Source organism: Bombina bombina, chromosome 11 (genome assembly GCF_027579735.1).
Source record: "Bombina bombina isolate aBomBom1 chromosome 11, aBomBom1.pri, whole genome shotgun sequence".
In the NCBI taxonomy this organism is placed as follows: Eukaryota; Metazoa; Chordata; class Amphibia; order Anura; family Bombinatoridae; genus Bombina; species Bombina bombina.
The window spans coordinates 67,809,203-67,829,036 of NC_069509.1; positions in this window are offsets into that span (position 1 = coordinate 67,809,203).

Here is a 19,834-nt window from a genome sequence, read left to right on the forward strand (position 1 = left end):
GAGTGGTTAGGGAGTGAATGCTCCCCATCCCCAGTAGCCCAAAGTAGGGTGGGCTCAGCTAAAAGCACGGTGTCAGCGAGTAATGCGGGGCAAGTAATGCTGGCGTTTTAATGAGAAGCGCTGTGACAAAGATGCTTTGTGCTCCTTTCGTCACATATGCATGTACTGCTGGGGATCCCATGCAGGGGTTGATTGTTCCCGGAAAAAGGGATCAGCAGGACAGAAGGGACCTGCAGCTAAGGGAGCTGCTGCAGGTAAAGGCACCGTCACCACTGAAGGTGGACGCACTTAGGCCTTGGCTGGCCTCTTACTCTGACAGAGTATCTACTGTAGGGGTGCTCGCTGGGTTTTTTCATTCCAGTCTCAGGGGAGGTTGAAGGGTCAGTCTCTCATAGGAACCTTTTGTCGGCCTGGCAATTTCCACAGGTTGTCAGAGACAAGCTGAAAAAGGAATTGGAATTGGGCAGGATTGTGGGGCCTTTTCAGGAGCCTCCACTCCAGAATCTGGTGGTTTCACCGCTGGGGGTGGTTCAGAAAAAAGATCCAGGGAAATATTGCTTGATTCAGCACCTGTCCTATCTGAAGGGCAGGTCAGTATTTGATGCGATAGCTCCAGAAATCAGTTCAGTTCGATACCAGTTGTTTGACGATGCTTTGGAAATAGTACAGGTAGCTGGTAGGGGGCTCTGCTGGCAAAGCTGGACTTAGGGTTGGCATTTTGGCTACTGCCAATTCACCCTGATTCATTTCACCTGATGGGGATGACATTTGAAGGGGCCTACTACATTGACAGGTGTCTTCCAAATTGGTGTTCGGTCTCTTGTTATTTTTTTTAAATGTTCAGTTCTTCTTTGCACTGGGCATTTGTCGAGTTGAGTGGCAGGGGGGCTGTGGGGCATTATTTAGATGATTTCCTGTTGGTGGGCCCGGCGGAATCTGGGGAGTGTGATTGCATAATGGCAATTATGAGATTGTGAACAAGGTTGACCTACCTAGGGATCGAAATCGATACCAAGGATGCGAGGTGCAGATTACCGGAGGACAAAGTCTTGCTTGATGTGGTTTCTGCAGCTGCAATGGCGTCTGCTCTGTCTCTGCGGGATATGCAGTCCCTCCTGGGACTGTTCAACTTTGCTTCCAGAGTGATTCCCATGGGCAGGGTTTTTAACAGGAGATGCCAGGTGGTCAGAACTTGGGTTTCCCCCCGTCTCAAGCAGCAATCCGTTGGCTAAGCAGGAAAGGGATGATGTGGAGGGATTTGCCCGAGGTGCTCCAGGGAGCTATTTATCGTTGGGGAAAGCCTCATATCATCATTCTTCATCTTGGGGGGAATGATTTAGGCACTGCCCCAGTTTTGGATCTTATTAATGCAATGAAATCTGACCTTAAGTGGGTGTGTGTTAGGATCCCAGGGGTTAGAGTTGGGTGGTCCTGCATAGTGGCCAGACGTACCTGAAGGCACCTAATTTGCCATTACACAGCCTACAGAATTTGTAAACTGTTTAACAAGGAGCTGGGAAGAGCTGTCACATTTGCAGATGGATTTGTGATCAGACATGGCAATATTATAGGGGATGCGATTCATTTATTTAGGAGGGATGGTGTTCATTTAACGTATGAGGGTCTGGATTTCTTCTTGACAGACATCAAGAATTTCATATCATTGAGTTTATAGTATTGAGTTGGCGGTAAGAGTTCCCGTTTTGTGGGGTAAATCATGTGGCGGGGACAGGACCCTGCAAATTTTTTATGCAGCCTATTGGTGCAATGGGAGGGGCAAGATGCATGAAGTCAAAGCGTGCTGTGCCTCTCCCCATGGGCCTGCTGGCTCTCATCTCCTGGTGGCTTTTACAATTTTTGTCGGACTGGGCCCTGATGGGTCCCGCGATACCGATCACTTGCAGGTCCCTTTCCTTGCTTCTCTTGGGTCCTATTTTAGTCTAGTTATTAGACCTCTTGCGCCGCCCCCATTTTGGTTTGTCTGAAACAAAGTTATATGCTTTTCAGCATTTCTGTATTTAATAAATGCGGCCATGTCGACTTTCTCTCCAGCTCCTATTTTGTTGTGTCATTATTTAATTTAGAGAAAATGTTTTAGGGAACTCAGAATTACTAAGTTTAACACTTGTGCAAACGAAAGCCAATAACTGTAGTGCTTTAAGTGTTATCTTAGCCTAAGAGGTGGCTGAGTTGTGGATTGAAACAATGTTGCTTTTTAAGGGGCGGTTTTATCTTACCTTAAAAAAGCCAGTGTAGATTAATCCTCATTCCTTCTGGATCCTGTTGCTGTTTTACCTCTCTCCCTCCCTGTTTGGTTTGTTGCAGGAGGGGGGGAAGTGGTACCTGGTGCTCTTTTAGCTACCATAGTTGTCATGGCAGGGGCATGCACATTCGAGCTAGCTCAAAGTAAGCTCATAGACTTTAATTTTTGCCCTGCCAGGTTAATGTTTTGTGGTACAGCCAGCATTACCTGGTTCCTTATTAGGTATAGGGTGTCCAATTTCATATGCGGGCACCTTTGGAGGCGGGGTCAGGGTCTTGCAATTTGTTTCCCCGTCTATTGGTGCGAGAGCCGAGCTAATGGGAGGGGCAAGATGCAGCAGGTTGAAGCCTGCTGTGCCTCTCTCAGCGGGCCTGTTGGCTCTCGTCTCCTAGTGGCTGGTGGGTTTTACAATTTTTGTCGGGCAGGGCCCCCGATGGGTCCCCCGATACCGATCACTTGCAGGTCCCTGTCCTTGCTTTGCTTGGGTCCTATTTTAGTCTACTTATTGGACCTTTTTTTTGTTTGTCTGAAACAAAGTTATATGCTTTTCACCTTTTCTGTATTTAATAAATGTGGCTGTGTTGGCTTTCTCTCCAGCTCCTATCTTGTTGTGTTATTATTTAATTTAGATAAAATGTTTTAGGTTTAACACTTAACATACAGCTAGATTACAAGTCTGTGCGTTCGTCTTTTAATGCAGAAAATATGGTATTTTCAGCGTTAAAATTGCTCCGGAGCCATTACGAGTCTTGTCGGAATAGGTGTACCGCAAGCCTCTTAGCCTGTAACGGCTGTAACACAACGTCAGTACCGCACTCTAAAAAATTATGTTTTTAATGGGATTCCCATAGCGCTGGTATTACGAGTTTTGAGTTCTAGCTAAAAAAAACGGCGTTACAGCCTAAAACTACAAGATCCGTACCTCCATCTAAAGTCAGTAGTTATGAGTGCACTAAACACCCATAAACTACCTATTAACCCCTAAACCGAGGCCCTCCCGCATCGCAAATACTATATTAAAGTTATTAACCCCTATTCTGCCGCTCCCGACTTAGCCGCCACAAAACATTTTTATTAACTCCTATTCCGCCGCTCCCTGACATCGTCAGCACTATAATAAACTTATTAACCCCTAAACCGCCGCCCTCCCGCATCGCAAACACTATTTAAATGTTATTAACCCCTAATCTGCCGTCTGCCCACATCGCCCCCACTATACTAAAGTTATTAAGCCCTACACCGTCGCCACTATAATAAACCTATTAACACCTAAACCGCAAGCCCCCCACAACAAAATATACTAAAGTAAACTATTAACCCCTAAACCAAAAGCCCCCCACATAGCAATAAACTAAATTAAACTAGTAACCCCTAAACCTAACCATAACCCTAACTTTAGATTAAAATTATAATTTTCCTATCTTAAATTAAATTAAAACTTACCTGTTAAATTAAAAAAACTAAGTTTCAACTAACAATTAAACTAATATAATTATTAAACTAAAATTAAACTAACCACCAATTAAATTAAACTAAACTACACATAAAAAAATCCTAACACTACTCTAAAAATTACAAATGATCTAAATACAAAAGATAAAAAAGACTAAATTACAAAAAATAACAAACAATAAAGTACTAAAAATAACAAACGAAATTATCAAAAATAAAAAAGAATTACACCTAATCTAATAGCCCTATCAAAATAAAAAAGCCCACCCAAAATAAGAAAAACCCCTAGCCTACAATATCTAACAATGGCCCTTAAAAGGGCCTTTGTAGGGCATTGCCCTAAGTTAAACAGCTCTTTTACCTGTAAATAAAAATACAAAGACCCCCAGCAGTAAAACCCACCACCCAACCAACCCCCAAAAATAAAAAAACTAACTCTAACAAAAACCTAAGCTACCCATTGCCCTGAAAAGGGCATTTGGATGGGCATTGCCCTTAAAAGGGCATTTAGCTCTTTTACATGCCCAAACCCTAAATTAAAATAAAAACCCACCCAAAAAAAGTTAAAAAAAACCTATCACTAACCCCCGAAGATCCACTTACAGTTTTTGAAGTCCTGCTTGAACGATCTTCATCCAGGTGGCGAGAAGTCTTCATCCAGGCGGCCTCTTCGATCTGCATCCCGGCGGTGAAGTCCTCATTCAAGCGGCGAGAAGTCTTCATCCAGGCGGCCTCTTCAATCTTCATCCAGGCGGCATCTACTATCTTGATCATCCAATAGAATGAGAGCTGCTTAAATCCTATTGGCTGATTCAAATTATTCAACCAATAGGAATGCAAGGGATGTCATCTTGGATCGCGTACCTTGCATTGAAGATTCAGTGTACGGCATCGTCCGTATGAAGAGGATGCTCCGCACCGGATGTCTTCAGGATGGACCTGCCCTACACCGTTGGGATCAAGATAGAAGATGCCGCCTGGATGAAGATTGAAGAGGCCACCTGGATGAAGACTTCTCACCGCTTGGATAAGGACTTCACCGCCAGGATGAAGATTGAAGAGGCCGCCTGGATGAAGACTTATCACCGCTTGGATAAGGACTTCGCCGCCAGGATGAAGATTGAAGAGGCCGTCTGGATGAAGACTTCTGACTGCCTGGATGAAGATCGTTCAAGAGGGACTTAAAAACTGTAAGTGGATCTTCGGGGGTTAGTGATAGGTTTTTTTTAACTTTTTTTTTAGTGGATTTTTATTTTAGATTAGGGTTTGGGCATGTAAAATAGCTAAATGCCCTTTTAAGGGCAATGCCCATCCAAATGCCCTTTTCAGGGCAATGGGTAGCTTAGGTTTTTTAGATAGTTTTTTTTATTTTGTAGGTTTTTTGGGGGGGTTGTAATGTTAGTGGGGGTTTGTAAAAAAATTTTTATAAACAGAGCAGATTTCTTTAGGGCAATGCCATACAAAAGGCCCTTTTAAGGGCCATTGGTAGTTAATTCTAGATTATTTTTTTTGTTTTGTGGTGGTTGTTTTTTTAATGGGTATTAGAATAGGAATAATTTTTATTATTTTTGATAATTTGCTTCTTATTTTGTGTAATGTATTTTTTTAGGGAGTGTTTGTTTTTGTTTTATGTAGTAAAAGAGCTGTTTAACTTAGGGCAATGCCCTACAAAAGGTCCTTTTAAGGGCCCTTGGTAGTTTGGGGGGTGTATACTGTTAGGGGGTGTTTGTTTGTTTTTGTAGCAAAATTGCTGTTTAACTTAGGGCAATGCCCTACAAAAGGCCCTTTTAAGGGCCCTTTGTAGTTTATTCTAGATTATGATTTTTTATTTTGGAGTGTTTTTTTTTTTTTTTAAAGGGTATTAGACTAAAAATAATACTTATTTTTTTGGATAATTTCGTTGTTTGTTTTTTTGTAATGGTAATTTTTTATTTTTTTGTAATGTTAGGTTTTAGTGTAGGGCATCTTAGGTTTTATTTCACAGGTAATTTTGTATTTATTTTAACTAGGTAGTTATTAAATAGTTAATACCTATTTACTAACTAGTCTACCTAGTTAAAATAAATACAAATTTACCTGTGAAATGAAAAAAAAAAAAACCTGAGCTAGCTACAATATAACTATTAGTTACATTGTAGCTAGCCTAGGTTTTATTTTACAGGTAAGTATGTATTTAGTTTTAAAAAGGTATTATTTAGTTAATAATTGTAAATTTAATTTAGATCTATTTAAATTATGTTAAAGTTAGGGGGTGTTAGGGTTAGAGTTAGGTTTAGGGTTAGGGTTAGGTTTAGGGTTAGGTTTAGGGGTTAATAGTTTAATTTAGGTTGTTGCAATGTGGGGGGTGGGCAGTTTAGGGGTTAATAGGTTTATTTAGTTGTAGTGATGTGGGAAGCCAGAGGTTTAGGGGTTAATAACTTTATTTAGTTGCAGCGATGTCGGGGAGCGATGGAATAGGGGTTAATAACTTTAATATAGTGGTGGTGATGTTGGGGTCTAACGGAATAGGGGTTAGTAACTTTATTATAGTGGCGGCAATATCATGAGCGACAGATTAGGGGTTAATACCTTTATTTAGGTGGCACCAATATCGGGAGCGGCATATTAGGGGTTAATAACTGTAGGCAGGTGTTGGCGATTTCGGGGGCAGCAGATTAGGGGTTTATGTGAGGGTGTTGGGTTTAAACATAACTTTTATTTTCCCCATAGACATTAATGGGGCTGCGTTACGGAGCTTTTCTTTCCATGATCGCAGGTGTTAGACTTTTTTCTGACCCGCTCTCCCCATTGATGTCTATGGGGAAAGCGTGCATGAGCACGTCAAAACAGCGCTTATTTTTGATGCGGTATGGAGCTTAAAAGCACCATATCGCCCGCACAAACCGGGTTTTTTAAAACTTGTAATGGCAGCGCTATAGGGGATTAAATAACGCCACTTTTGTTGCGTTCGTTAATTTCCCTATATCGCTCAAAACTCATAATCTAGGCGATATTTATTTATAAATGACTGCACAGATTCAATTTAGAGAGACTTGCTTAGTCAAATTAAACTCTCTCAAAACCCAAGTAAATCAATTTCTAAAATAGTAATTTAAAAATAATAACAACTTAAAGGGACCCTTAGCACCTTGCAATTTCACAAATAACTATAATATTATTTAAGTTTATACTGCTACAAAGACTGTCCTCATTATATTAGCAGGATCTGGTCTGTTTTGAGAGAATTTGACATGATTGAATTTACCATCCAAACCAGAGCCAATCTGTGCGACTGGGAGCCGCCATGTTGTAACATATGTTACAAAATAAAAGTGCGGTCAAGTGATGCTCTTATTCGTGACAACGATGTGTGCAGAGAATGTATTTCTAGTGGGGAGCATATTTGAACGCATATTTGCGTGCATGATCACATACGGATGACGTTACATCCCCCGTGTCAATGTCTGGGAGCAATCTGAATGATAAAAAGATGATCTTTTAAATTGAAATAATAAAGGATGGATTTTTAAATGTAAAAAAAAAATGTATGCGTTTTGCATCCTAACACTAAGGGGCCTATCTATCAAGCTCTGAATGGAGCTTGATGCCCGGTGTTTCTGGCGAGCCTGCAGGCTCGCCAGAAACAAATGTTTGGTAGGGTTAGACTGTCTAGCTGGTGGGGAATCTAGCACACCTGAAGTAAACTTTATCCCAAAGTTTAAAGAGTTATAATTAGTTGTGGTAGGTGGCGCAAACCAAGTTGCTATTCCCAATGTGTCTTACTGTAAATATGTGTGATAATATGTGGGCTCAATATATGTTAATATTTTGATAAGTACTATTTTATATTCTCTTATGGAAAAAATTGGATGTCGAAACTTTTTAAAAAAAATATATATATTATACTTTATTTGATTCCGGTAAACTTACCCAATAATAGTGATGCTAAAAGTACAATTAAACAAATATTATTACAAATTCCTTCAAAGTTTAAAAAATGACACCGGTGTCTCTATGTATTTATGTATAAAATGTACGTAATATATAAAAATTAAATTAAAATAATATCGTTGAAATCTTGTAATTTATACAGTTATAGGTTTATCACAAGTTGTAATTTCTAACAAAATGTTTGTAAATACAATTTAATAGTGGATAAGACAATAGTTGCTGTATAGTTCATATAGGATACTTTGTTTCAAGTTAAGCTGTGCAATTGAGATCTTATCTTAGGTAACTATATATCAAATGTAGAGGTATGTTGGTGCGATTTTTATCACACTGTGATACAAGTATACAAATTAGTACCTTAAAGTGAAGGTAAAGTTTTCATGTTTTCAAGACATTAATGCATCATTGGCTAACATAATAAGCTATTCGCTAAATTTATTCCATGTTATATCACTTATTTCTATTTTTTTTTACTATAGTAAGTTGCCTACCGTTAGCGTGTAAACTCCACCCCACCTCAGCTTCTGTATTTTTTAGGCTGTTACGTATAGAGCGGTCCCACCCGCTCTATGCGCATCTCCAAAGCTCGTACACGACGATCGAAAGCATTGCGCATGCGCAAACCTCCGATTTCTATGACCAATGCGCATGGCTGTTCTGAGACTGCGTTTGGTGCGAGACGTTCAGTGTCCCTGGGGGTGTGTTTGCGATGTCCAATCAGCTTGCTGGAATTGCTGACAGGCTAAGCGAGTGATGTGCAGGATAGCCTGAGACAGAGTCAGCTGAGAGCGGAGTTACCGTTATCGGATGTGGCAACTTGTATTTGACTGGTCTCTTGGACGTATTTGAGCAATGCCTTCCTAGCGAGGTGAGTGCTGCAGTGGTACCTCTGGAGCCGGTATGAGACCGGGTGAGTCCTTGGATGATCGCCAGGAAACAGTTATCGTGAGCTGTGCACACAGACGTTAGTTTGTAGAAGTCCGTGTAAGAATTAGTTAGTAAGGCTTCAATCTGAAGGTCTTGTGAGTAGCACAATTTCAGGATAAGTAAAGTGAAATTAAAGTACAGCACCCAACCCTGACAGCAACATAGCGCTGAAGGAACAACTATACAGTGTTCATTCAGTGCTATGTTGTGAGATTGAGAGATCAGCATATTTTTTTTTGACCGGACACGTTTGTAACAATATTTGCTGTAGGTGGTCTGAATTAAAGCTACTGCGCATGCGCGAACGGGAGCGCGCGCTGGAGTACAAGATGTTGAATAGGACAGTAGCGCATGCGCTTTTTGAATAGTAGGCGGGTGACGTAGATCCACGGCCACCTAACGGCCAGAATTTCAGTTGGTAGTTTGAAGAACGTGATCAAGAGGGAAAAAAAAAAAAGGGTTGATTGTTATCAGCTTAAAATATAGCTTTTATACAGCTATAACTTTATTTCTAAGATCATTTCATACAGGTTGATGAATGAAACTCATATTTATTTGTGACATATAATTGAATTCTATTTCAGTATATAGGTAAGTTTACCTTCACTTTAAAGTGTATCTGTTTGATATCACTTTTGTGAGATGATTGCGGTTAAATAAACGCTGCTATGCCAATAATTTGCTGATGGCAGTTCTATATGGGCTGCTGGCGGTTAAATAAATGCCGCTTTGGTTTCCTCTTGTTAGGTGGGCTTATCTGTTTGCTGCGAGGAAATTCACTTTTATGTAAATGCTTGTGTAGTTGCCGTGGCCGCTTTGTTATCTTGTCCTTTGTCGGTCAGTGACCGATCGCGCTCTTAAGGATTTCTTGGTGTGATCTTCGTTGCGGTTAGGTGCTAACCGTTTGCTGATGTTTTTTAAGTATCTCCGTTTTTTCTATTCTGTGGTTTGTCTGTCGGTCAGTGACCGATCACGATGGTATGGTTGTTGGATGACCTCCTGATGTGGAATATTTGCGTGCCTCTCCGGTCCGTTGTTCCCAGGTTTCTTTGATGTTGGTCAGTGACCGATCTGGGTACTGAAATGTGGTTGTGGGATAAGTAGAAAGTTTGTGGGATAAGTAAAAAGTTTGTAGGATAAGTAGAAAAAGGAATTCTAGTTATCAATGTGATCTTTGCGGTTAAATATATGCCGCTAAGTAGGAACTTGAATATTTCACCAGGGTGTAGCTGGTATTCTCTTTGTCTTCTCAAATCCTTTGCAGGTGTGTTCTGGTATCAACGCGTTTCATCTGGACAGCCTTTTTCAAGATACCAGATGTGTGGATTCAAGGCTATTTAAAGCCTCTATAATTTAGCAATTAAATCACTAATTGATGATATACATAAAAATCAAAAAAAGTCCAAGAACATTTAAAATGCTGCTTTATTATATAACATAGGTATCCTTGGGTCTTAGTTATAATATAGTAGGGTGACTTTATGTAGCGATAAACATTTTATATGATTACTTTTAAAATAGAGAGAGATATTATATATCTTAATGTCAATCACTTTTAGAGTGTTTATTTTAATCACTCTATATAACAAAGGATATTGTTAAAAGGTTTCTGTAATTAGAGCGTAATATTAGAGTGAAATAATTTGTCTATACTTATCGTTGTATGGATGTTTAACCATAAAGCATAGTTAAAAACGTGGCCGATGGTGAATAAAAATTAGAAGGGCCAAAAGAGAATATAAAACTATAGTAAAGAACTATATGGAATCTAAAATAGTACTTTTAGACCATATTTAGATACATGTGTTTTAATAATCTTCTAATATGTTAAATCGATATATAGCTATGCGTATTAGATTATCATGATCCAATGAGTGTGTACCAATGTTTTTCTAGTTTTTGTGGATATTAGTATTATCGGATGGGAGATTAGCCTTCTTGTATGAATTTTTAAAATTATGTAGGAATTTTTAAAAAATTTAAAATTTCAAGTTGTGTGTCCTTAGACTGTAAAACTAAGTGGTAATTTTGTCAAATATATATATATATTTTATTTTAGAATTTTATTGTATTTAATCAACTTGGTTTGTTAGTGTGATGGCTTGGTTTTTCTGATCTTTATCTTTAAAAAATAGCCTATGTGTTTGTTTGAATTTCAAGTGTTGTGTTCTTAGACTGTCCTTAGACTGTAAAACTATATACTTTTTTTTTTTTTTTTTCGCCAGAAACAGCAGTTATGAAACAGCAGTAACAAAGACCGCTGCTCCATAACCAGTCTGCCTGACAGACATCGCCGGAAATCAACCCGATCGAGTACGATCGGATTGATTGACCCCCCCTGCTGGCGGCCCATTGGTCGCAAGTCTGCAGGGGGCGGCGTTGCACCAGCAGCCGTATTCAGCGAGGTCTGGCGGACCTGATCCGCACTGTCGGATCAGGTCCGCCAGAACTTCTTAAATAGGGGCCTAAGGATTTTATCATTCATAAGTTACATTTCATTGATAATATTTAAGGTCCCTTTAAAGGGACATTACCCAAATACTTGAAACTGATGCAGCATATCTGTAAAAAGCTGACTAGAAAATATCATATGAACCTTGAAAATGTAAAACAGAAAGACATTTTTATCAACATTTAATTTTAAGCATCAAATCAGGGTGTTTGTTCAGAGACTTGCAAGGTATCTAGTATGTGCAGGCACAGTCACTTTATTTCCCTTCTCAGTTTAAGGAAGATTACCGCGATATCTGCAAGATTATGTTGAAATCCTACAAGATCACAGTAAAGTGTAACCTCAGAAATGATAAAGCTGATTGGCTGTTATTTTTTTCCCACCATGCAGATGATAGCAAACATAGTAGCTGAAGGATAACTGCTCAAAGAGCACTTACCCTGATGAACAAAGGAAATTTTGAGGTAAAATATCCTTTTTAGAAGAAAATTTCTAGTTAGCTTTTTACAGTTATGCTGCATTCCTTTCCATTCAATTAGCTGATGTGTAGCATGTCCCTTTAATAGTAAAACAAAGAATGAAGAGGAAAGGAAAATGTAATAAAACTAACAAGGATATTGCTTTGTTAAACTCTACTTTAGAAATAGTAATAAATGTATTATGCTGTTTGATAAATTGTACTTTGATTTTGACTTTTATAAAAATAAATATTTTAAGTAAAGAATAGAGTTGAGTCTAAGGGCCCAATTATCTAAAGGTCTCTGGGCTGGTGAGATTCTTTAATAATACTCGCCAGTACTTCTATATCCCTGGTGGAATTATCTAATGCCATGTTTTACCCTGAAAACAGGGTGACTCGCTAATGGTCGCATACTTTCGTATGGGAAGGAGATGCATACATTACAAAGTGCAGTATGAAAATCGTAATTTTTAAAATCATAAAAAAGAATAATTGAACTAGTCACACAAAAATACATAGGAAAAAATGGTATTGTTAAGGTGCATCAAAAATTGTATCAAAACTGTTCGCCAAAAATTGTATTTGATCAAAAACGTATGTAAATTACACAGGAATAAATTGTTCTAAATATGCACAGCGTAAATCAGACAAATATACACATATAAACACATAAATACATATGCACACACGTATAGACATATATATTAGTGCATTGGAGCCCTTTGCAGTAAAATAGATGAAAACATAAAAAAATCATATTTATGCAATATTCATTTTTAATAAAAGTTGTAACTATGGGGCCGATTTAACAAAGCTTGGTGGACATCGCTGAATGCAGAAAGCATATGCTGTCAGCATTCAGCATTGCACAAGCGGTTCTAGTAAACTGCTTGTGCAATGCAGCCCCCTGCAGATTTGCGGCCAATCGGCAACTAGCAGTACGCCGCTCAGAGGCGGCGGATCTAGTTAAGGAGCAGTGCTCTTAAGACCGCAGCTTCTTAACTCCTGTTGTCGGCGAGCCTGAAAGCTTATGCGGAAACAGGGCGAGTTGGCCCTATTCAGGGGCATAGCGGCCCCTATGTATTTACTGTAAATATTTCACATTCTAATGATCTGAACATAGCAGAATATGTTCTAACGCCTAGATTTAGAGTTTTGTCGGTAACGACCCGCGTAGCTAACGCTGGCTTTTTTCTGGCCGCACCTTTAAAATAACTCTGGTATTGAGAGTCCACAGAATGGCTGCGTTAGGCTCCAAAAAGGGAGCGTAGAGCATAATTTAATGCCACTGCAACTCTCGATACCAGAGTTGCTTACGGAAGCGGCCAGCTTCAAAAACGTGCTCGTGCACGATTCCCCCATAGAAAACAATGGGGCTGTTTGAGCTGCAAAAAAGCCGCGTTCAGCTCCTAACGCAGCCCCATTGTTTGCTATGGGGAAAAACTTCCTACATCTGCACCTAACACTCTAACATGTACCCCGAGTCTAAACACCCCTAACCTTACACTTATTAACCCCTAATCTGCCGCCCCCGCTATCGCTGACCCCTGCATATTATTATTAACCCCTAATCTGCCACTCCGTAAACCGCCGCTACTTACATTATCCCTATGTACCCCTAATCTGCTGCCCTAACATCGCCGACCCCTATATTATATTTATTAACCCCTAATCGTCGCCTCCACCTGCCTACACTTATTAACCCCTAATCTGCCGAGCGGACCACACCGCTATTATAATAAAGTTATTAACCCCTAATCCGCCTCACTAACCCTATAATAAATAGTATTAACCCCTAATCTGCCCTCCCTAACATCGCCGACACCTAACTTCAAACATTAACCCCTAATCTGCCGACTGGAGCTCACCGCTATTCTAATAAATGTATTAACCCCTAAAGCTAAGTCTAACCCTAACACCCCCCTAAGTTAAATATAATTTAAATCTAACGAAATTAATTAACTCTTATTAAATAACTTATTCCTATTTAAAGCTAAATACTTACCTGTAAAATAAACCCTAATATAGCTACAATATAAATTATAATTACATTGTAGCTATTTTAGGATTAATATTTATTTTACAGGCAACTTTGTAATTATTTTAACCAGGTACAATAGCTATTAAATAGTTATTAACTATTTAATAGCTACCTAGTTAAAATAATTACAAAATTACCTGTAAAATAAATCCTAACCTAAGTTACAATTAAACCTAACACTACACTATCAATAAATTAATTAAATACAATATCTACAAATAAATACAATGAAATAAACTAACTAAAGTACAAAAAATAAAAAAGAACTAAGTTACAAAAAATAAAAAAATATTTACAAACATTAGAAAAATATTACAACAATTTTAAACTAATTACACCTACTCTAAGCCCCCTAATAAAATAACAAAGCCCCCCAAAATAAAAAAATGCCCTACCCTATTCTAAATTACAAAAGTTCAAAGCTCTTTTACCTTACCAGCCCTGAACAGGGCCCTTTGCGGGGCATGCCCCAAAGAATTCAGCTCTTTTGCCTGTAAAAAAAACACATACAATACCCCCCCCCCCCCCAACATTACAACCCACCACCCACATACCTCTAATCTAACCCAAACCCTCCTTAAATAAACCTAACACTAAGCCCCTGAAGATCTTCCTACCTTGTCTTCACCATACCAGGTTCACCGATCCGTCCTGGCTCCGATATCTTCATCCAACCCAAGAGGGGGCTGGCGATCCATAATCCGACGGCTGAAGAAGTCCAGAAGAGGCTCCAAAGTCTTCATCCTATCTGGGAAGAAGAGTAGATCCGGACCGGCAACCATCTTCTTCCAAGCAGCATCTTCTATCTTCATCCGATGAGGACCGGCTCCATCTTGAAGACCTCCACCGCGGACCCATCTTCTTCCGACGACGACTTCCAGACGAATGACGGTTCCTTTAAGGGACGTCATCCAAGATGGCGTCCCTCGCATTCCGATTGGCTGATAGGATTCTATCAGCCAATCGGAATTAAGGTAGGAAAATTCTGATTGGCTGATGGAATCAGCCAATCAGAATCAAGTTCAATCAGATTGGCTGATTCAATCAGCCAATCAGATTGAGCTCGCATTCTATTGGCTGTTCCGATCAGCCAATAGAATGCGAGCTCAATCTGATTGGCTGATCGGATCAGCCAATTGGATTGAACTTGATTCTGATTGGCTGATTCCATCAGCCAATCAGAATTTTCCTACCTTAATTCCGATTGGCTGATAGAATCCTATCAGCCAATCGGAATTCGAGGGACGCCATCTTGGATGACGTCCCATAAAGGAACCGTCATTCGTCGGGAAGTCGTCGTCGGAAGAAGATGGGTCCGCGGTGGAGGTCTTCAAGATGGAGCCGGTCCTCATCGGATGAAGATAGAAGATGCCGCTTGGAAGAAGATGGTTGCCGGTCCGGATCTACTCTTCTTCCCGGATAGGATGAAGACTTTGGACCCTCTTCTGGACTTCTTCAGCCGTCGGATGATGGATGTCTTGCCCCCTCTTTGGTTGGATGAAGATATCGGAGCCAGGACGGATCGGTGTGATACCCGGTGAGGTGAAGACAAGGTAGAAAGATCTTCAGGGGCTTAGTGTTAGGTTTATTTAAGGGGGGTTTGGGTTAGATTAGGGGTATGTGGGTGGTGGGTTGTAATGTTGGGGGGGTATTGTATGTGTTTTTTTTACAGGCAAAAGAGCTGAATTCTTTGGGGCATGCCCCGCAAAGGGCCCTGTTCAGGGCTGGTAAGGTAAAAGAGCTTTGAACTTTTGTAATTTAGAATAGGGTAGGGCATTTTTTTATTTTTGGGGGCTTTGTTATTTTATTAGGGGGCTTAGAGTAGGTGTAATTAGTTTAAAATTGTTGTAATATTTTTCTGATGTTTGTAAATATTTGATTCTTTTTTATTTTTTGTACTTTAGTTAGTTTAATTCATTGTATTTATTTGTAGATATTGTATTTAATTAATGTATTGATAGTGTAGTGTTAGGTTTAATTGTAGGTAATTGTAGGTATTTAATTTAATTAATTTATTGATAGTGTAGTGTTAGGTTTAATTGTAACTTAGGTTAGGATTTATTTTACAGGTAATTTTGTAATTATTTTAACTAGGTAGCTATTAAATAGTTATTAACTATTTAATAGCTATTGTACCTGGTTAAAATAATTACAAAGTTGCCTGTAAAATAAATATTAATCCTAAAATAGCTACAATATAATTATAATTTATATTGTAGCTATATTAGGATTTATTTTACAGGTAAGTATTTAGCTTTAAATAGGAATAATTTATTTAATAAGAGTTAATTTATTTCGTTAGATTTAAATTATATTTAAGTTAGGGGGGTGTTAGGGTTAGACTTAGCTTTAGGGGTTAATACATTTATTAGAATAGCGGCGAGATTCGGTCGGCAGATTAGGGGTTAATAATTGAAGTTAGGTGTCGACGATGTTAGGGAGGGCAGATTAGGGGTTAATACTATTTATTATAGGGTTATTGAGGCGGGAGTGAGGCAGATTAGGGGTTAATAACTTTATTATAGTAGCGGTGAGATCCGCTCGGCAGATTAGGGGTTAATAAGTGTAGGCAGGTGGAGGTGACGTTGAGGGGGGCAGATTAGGGGTTAATAAATATAATATAGGGGTCGGCAGTGTTAGGGGCAGCAGATTAGGGGTACATAAGTATAATGTAGGTGGCGGTCGGCAGATTAGGGGTTAATTTTTTTTTATTAGATTGGCGGCGATGTGGGGGGACCTCGGTTTAGGGGTACATAGGTAGTTTATGGGTGTTAGTGTACTTTAGAGCACAGTAGTTAAGAGCTTTATGAACCGGCGTTAGCCCAGAAAGCTCTTAACTACTGACTTTTTTCTGCGGCTGGAGTTTTGTCGTTAGAATTCTAACGCTCACTTCAGACACGACTCTAAATACTGGAGTTAGGAAGATCCCATTGAAAAGATAGGATACGCAATTGACGTAAGGGGATCTGCGGTATGGAAAAGTTGCGGCTGAAAAGTGAGCGTTAGACCCTTTCCTGACTGACTCCAAATACCGGCGGTAGCCTAAAACCAGCGTTAGGAGCCTCTAACGCTGGTTTTCACGGCTACCGCAAAACTCTAAATCTAGGCCTAAGTATTTTTAAATAGCTATTCCTTTATTTATATGTGAATATCTATACATATAAAAATCATCAAAATATATATATATATATTTGTGCAATAAAACATCATATATATATAGAAATATGTATTTATGAATAAAAAGAACATATTCTGCTATGTGAAGAACATTGGAATGTGAAATATTCATATTTTCATGTCGGGTTAGTCCAAGGCATACCAAGAGAATGAAGGAAATTAGATAATAGAAGTAAATTAGAAAGTTGTTTTAAAATTGTTTGCTCTATCTGAATCATGCACGGAAACATTTTGGGTTTCTTGTCCCTTTAAAGTATAGCGCTCTCAAAAAAGCTTATTTTGATTTGTATTAGCCGTAATATTAAAGTTTAATCATACACCTGATTCGTGATTCCTGTGTACTTTATCCTTTATTGCAAACTTTTACATAGGAGAGAATGCTCATTATTTCTATGGGAGACATCTCACCACTCACAGGGACTTTTCCTGCGAGGTATAATCGGGTTTTTCACTTTTTATTATCGGACCCAATTTGTAAGTTGTGAGATGCCTCCCATAAAAAGTAATGGTGCTTTCTGAAAAGAGAAACTTTGCTGGGGAGAGCGAATTTAGCATGGAGCAGGGCGGCACTTTTTAAATATTAAATCCTTCAGCTAATACAGATCAGATTACTCTGCTTTTAGAATATAGTTTCTTAAAATCACCTTGATTTTCATATACATGTGTTTTCTAATAGGGTAACAAGTCTTTTGCGTTTTTTGACTCAATCTCACCACTATCAGTTTGTGAAATAAAAAAGCAAGATCTGCAAGGGGAAAATGTTTAGATAATATACCAGACCTGGCAGAGAAATGTGATCTACTGTCAGATACTCACCCGGTGAGCTCCAGTCTGGTCCCTCCAGTGGAGGGATGCCGAGACCCATCTGTTTCTGCCTGAAACTCCTCTAGGCATGTGGCCACATGCTGCCAGGATTTAAAGGGGCCATGTCCTAATTACCGGAACTCCCAACTGGAGGACTCAGGTGGGGGAGTTTATATAAAAGCTCACTCTCTGCCATTCATTCTGGGCTGAGTAATTGCCATTCAACCTTGCTCCTGGTTCCTGTGCACATTTACCCTGTACCTGTTTATGCTCACCTTGCTCCAATAACTCATGCATACTTACCCTTTACCTGTGTATGCTCACCTGGTTCCTAAAAGCTAAGCAGACTTACCTGATACCTGTGTATGCTCACCTTGTTCCAGAAATCAATCATACTTACCTTGTACCTGGATATGATAATCTGGTTCCTGAAAACCAAGCTGACTTGCCTGATACCTGTGTATGCTCACCTTGTTCCTGAAGCTATACCTATCTGGTATCCTGTGACAGTCTCATCTAGTTCCAGAGAACACACATACTTGTCTGATACCTGTGTATGCTCAGCTTGTTCTAGAGACCAAACATACTTACCTTGCACCAGCGTATGCTAATCTGGTTCCTGAAAACCAAGCTGACTTGCCTGATACCTGTGTATGCTCACCTTGTACCTGAAGCTGTACCTATCTGGTATCCCGTGACAGTTTCACCAACAGTACCCAATGGGTATTCTGTGTCTGCTTTCCTCTTACTAGCTGTGCCTGCTGTATCTACCAGGCATTCTGTGACAGCCTCACCCTTTACTGTTCAATTGAAGCACCAGTGCCCATTGGACTTTGTTACTGCAAACTACTTACAGTGTTCTGAACCTTGTATTGGATTTTAGAGTTCTGTATTAGGCCTATGTTCAAACTTGCTGTTTTTGTGATCTTCAATCTAAACTACTAACTGTTCTTTTGCTTATCTATCAGTGAAACTTTTAAAAATACTTTCATTGTTCTGTGCATTCTTAAATGCAGGGAAAGCTCCCTTGCAAGACACACTGTTCTCAAGAAAAGAAAAATGCTTTAAGGGACCATTAAACATAGCAGAATTGTATAATCAACAAATCCATAATAAAAATACAAAGCAAAATGACTTAGTTTAAATTTAAATTGAGCATCTGATTTTTTTTCTGATTAATTTCAAAGTTAGCTCAATTTTCCTTCCTGCTGCATCATGTGACAGCCATCAGCCAATCACAAAATGCATATACATATATTCTGTGAAATCTTGCACATGCTCAGTAGGAGCTGGTGCCTCAGAAAAAGTGTATATAAAAAGACTGCGCACATTAAGATTAATGTAAGTGAATTGGAAAGTTGTTTAAAATTGTGTGTTCTATCTGAATCATGAAAATTAACTTTGATTTTAGTGTTGCTTTAAAGGGACAGTGTACACCAATTTTTATATACGTAACTGCATGTAATAGACACTAATATAAATAATAATATAGAAAGATACTGATATAAAAATCCAGTATAAAACCATTTAAAAACTTACTTAGAAGCTCCCAGTTTAGCACTTTTGATTAGGTTGACTGGAACACCCAGTGAAAGCAGACACTCCCCTCCCTCTTCCTCTGCATATGAAAAGAACCTTTACACAAACAGGAGCAAGCTGGAGGATGAATACATCAATATTCCCCTAAAACTTTGGGGCTTGGTTAGGAGTCTGAAAATCAGCACAATGTTATTTAAAAATAAGCAAAACTATATTTTTTTTATAAAAACACTACCAGATGGGCTATATAAATGGATCATCTACAAAACATTTATGCAAAGAAAAATGTAGTGTATAATGTCCCTTTAAGTGAATTCCTACAAGGAATTGGTCCATAAAAGTCTGCTAGACCAGGGTTCTTCAAACTTTTTCCCCCAAGACCCAGTGCCTCGAAACCACATACCTTTGGGACCCAATTTTTATACTTGGTCTGAAAATTTCTTAAGATATAAACATGATAGCTGCAATTTTTGGCAAAGAGACTAAAATATGTGCATGCTTTATTCCTGATCGTAGTCAAATTTGAAAGCGTTGTAAAACGTAATAACACACACACCACACACTCATACAACACACACACACAATCATACAACACACACAAACACACTCTCATACAACACACATTTTCTTGTAACACACACTCACCCCATACACTCTCTTACAACACACACACCACACACTCATACAACACACACCCAATCATACAACACACACAAACACACTGTCATACAACACACATTTTTATGTAACACACACTCACCCCATACACTCTCTTACAACACACACACC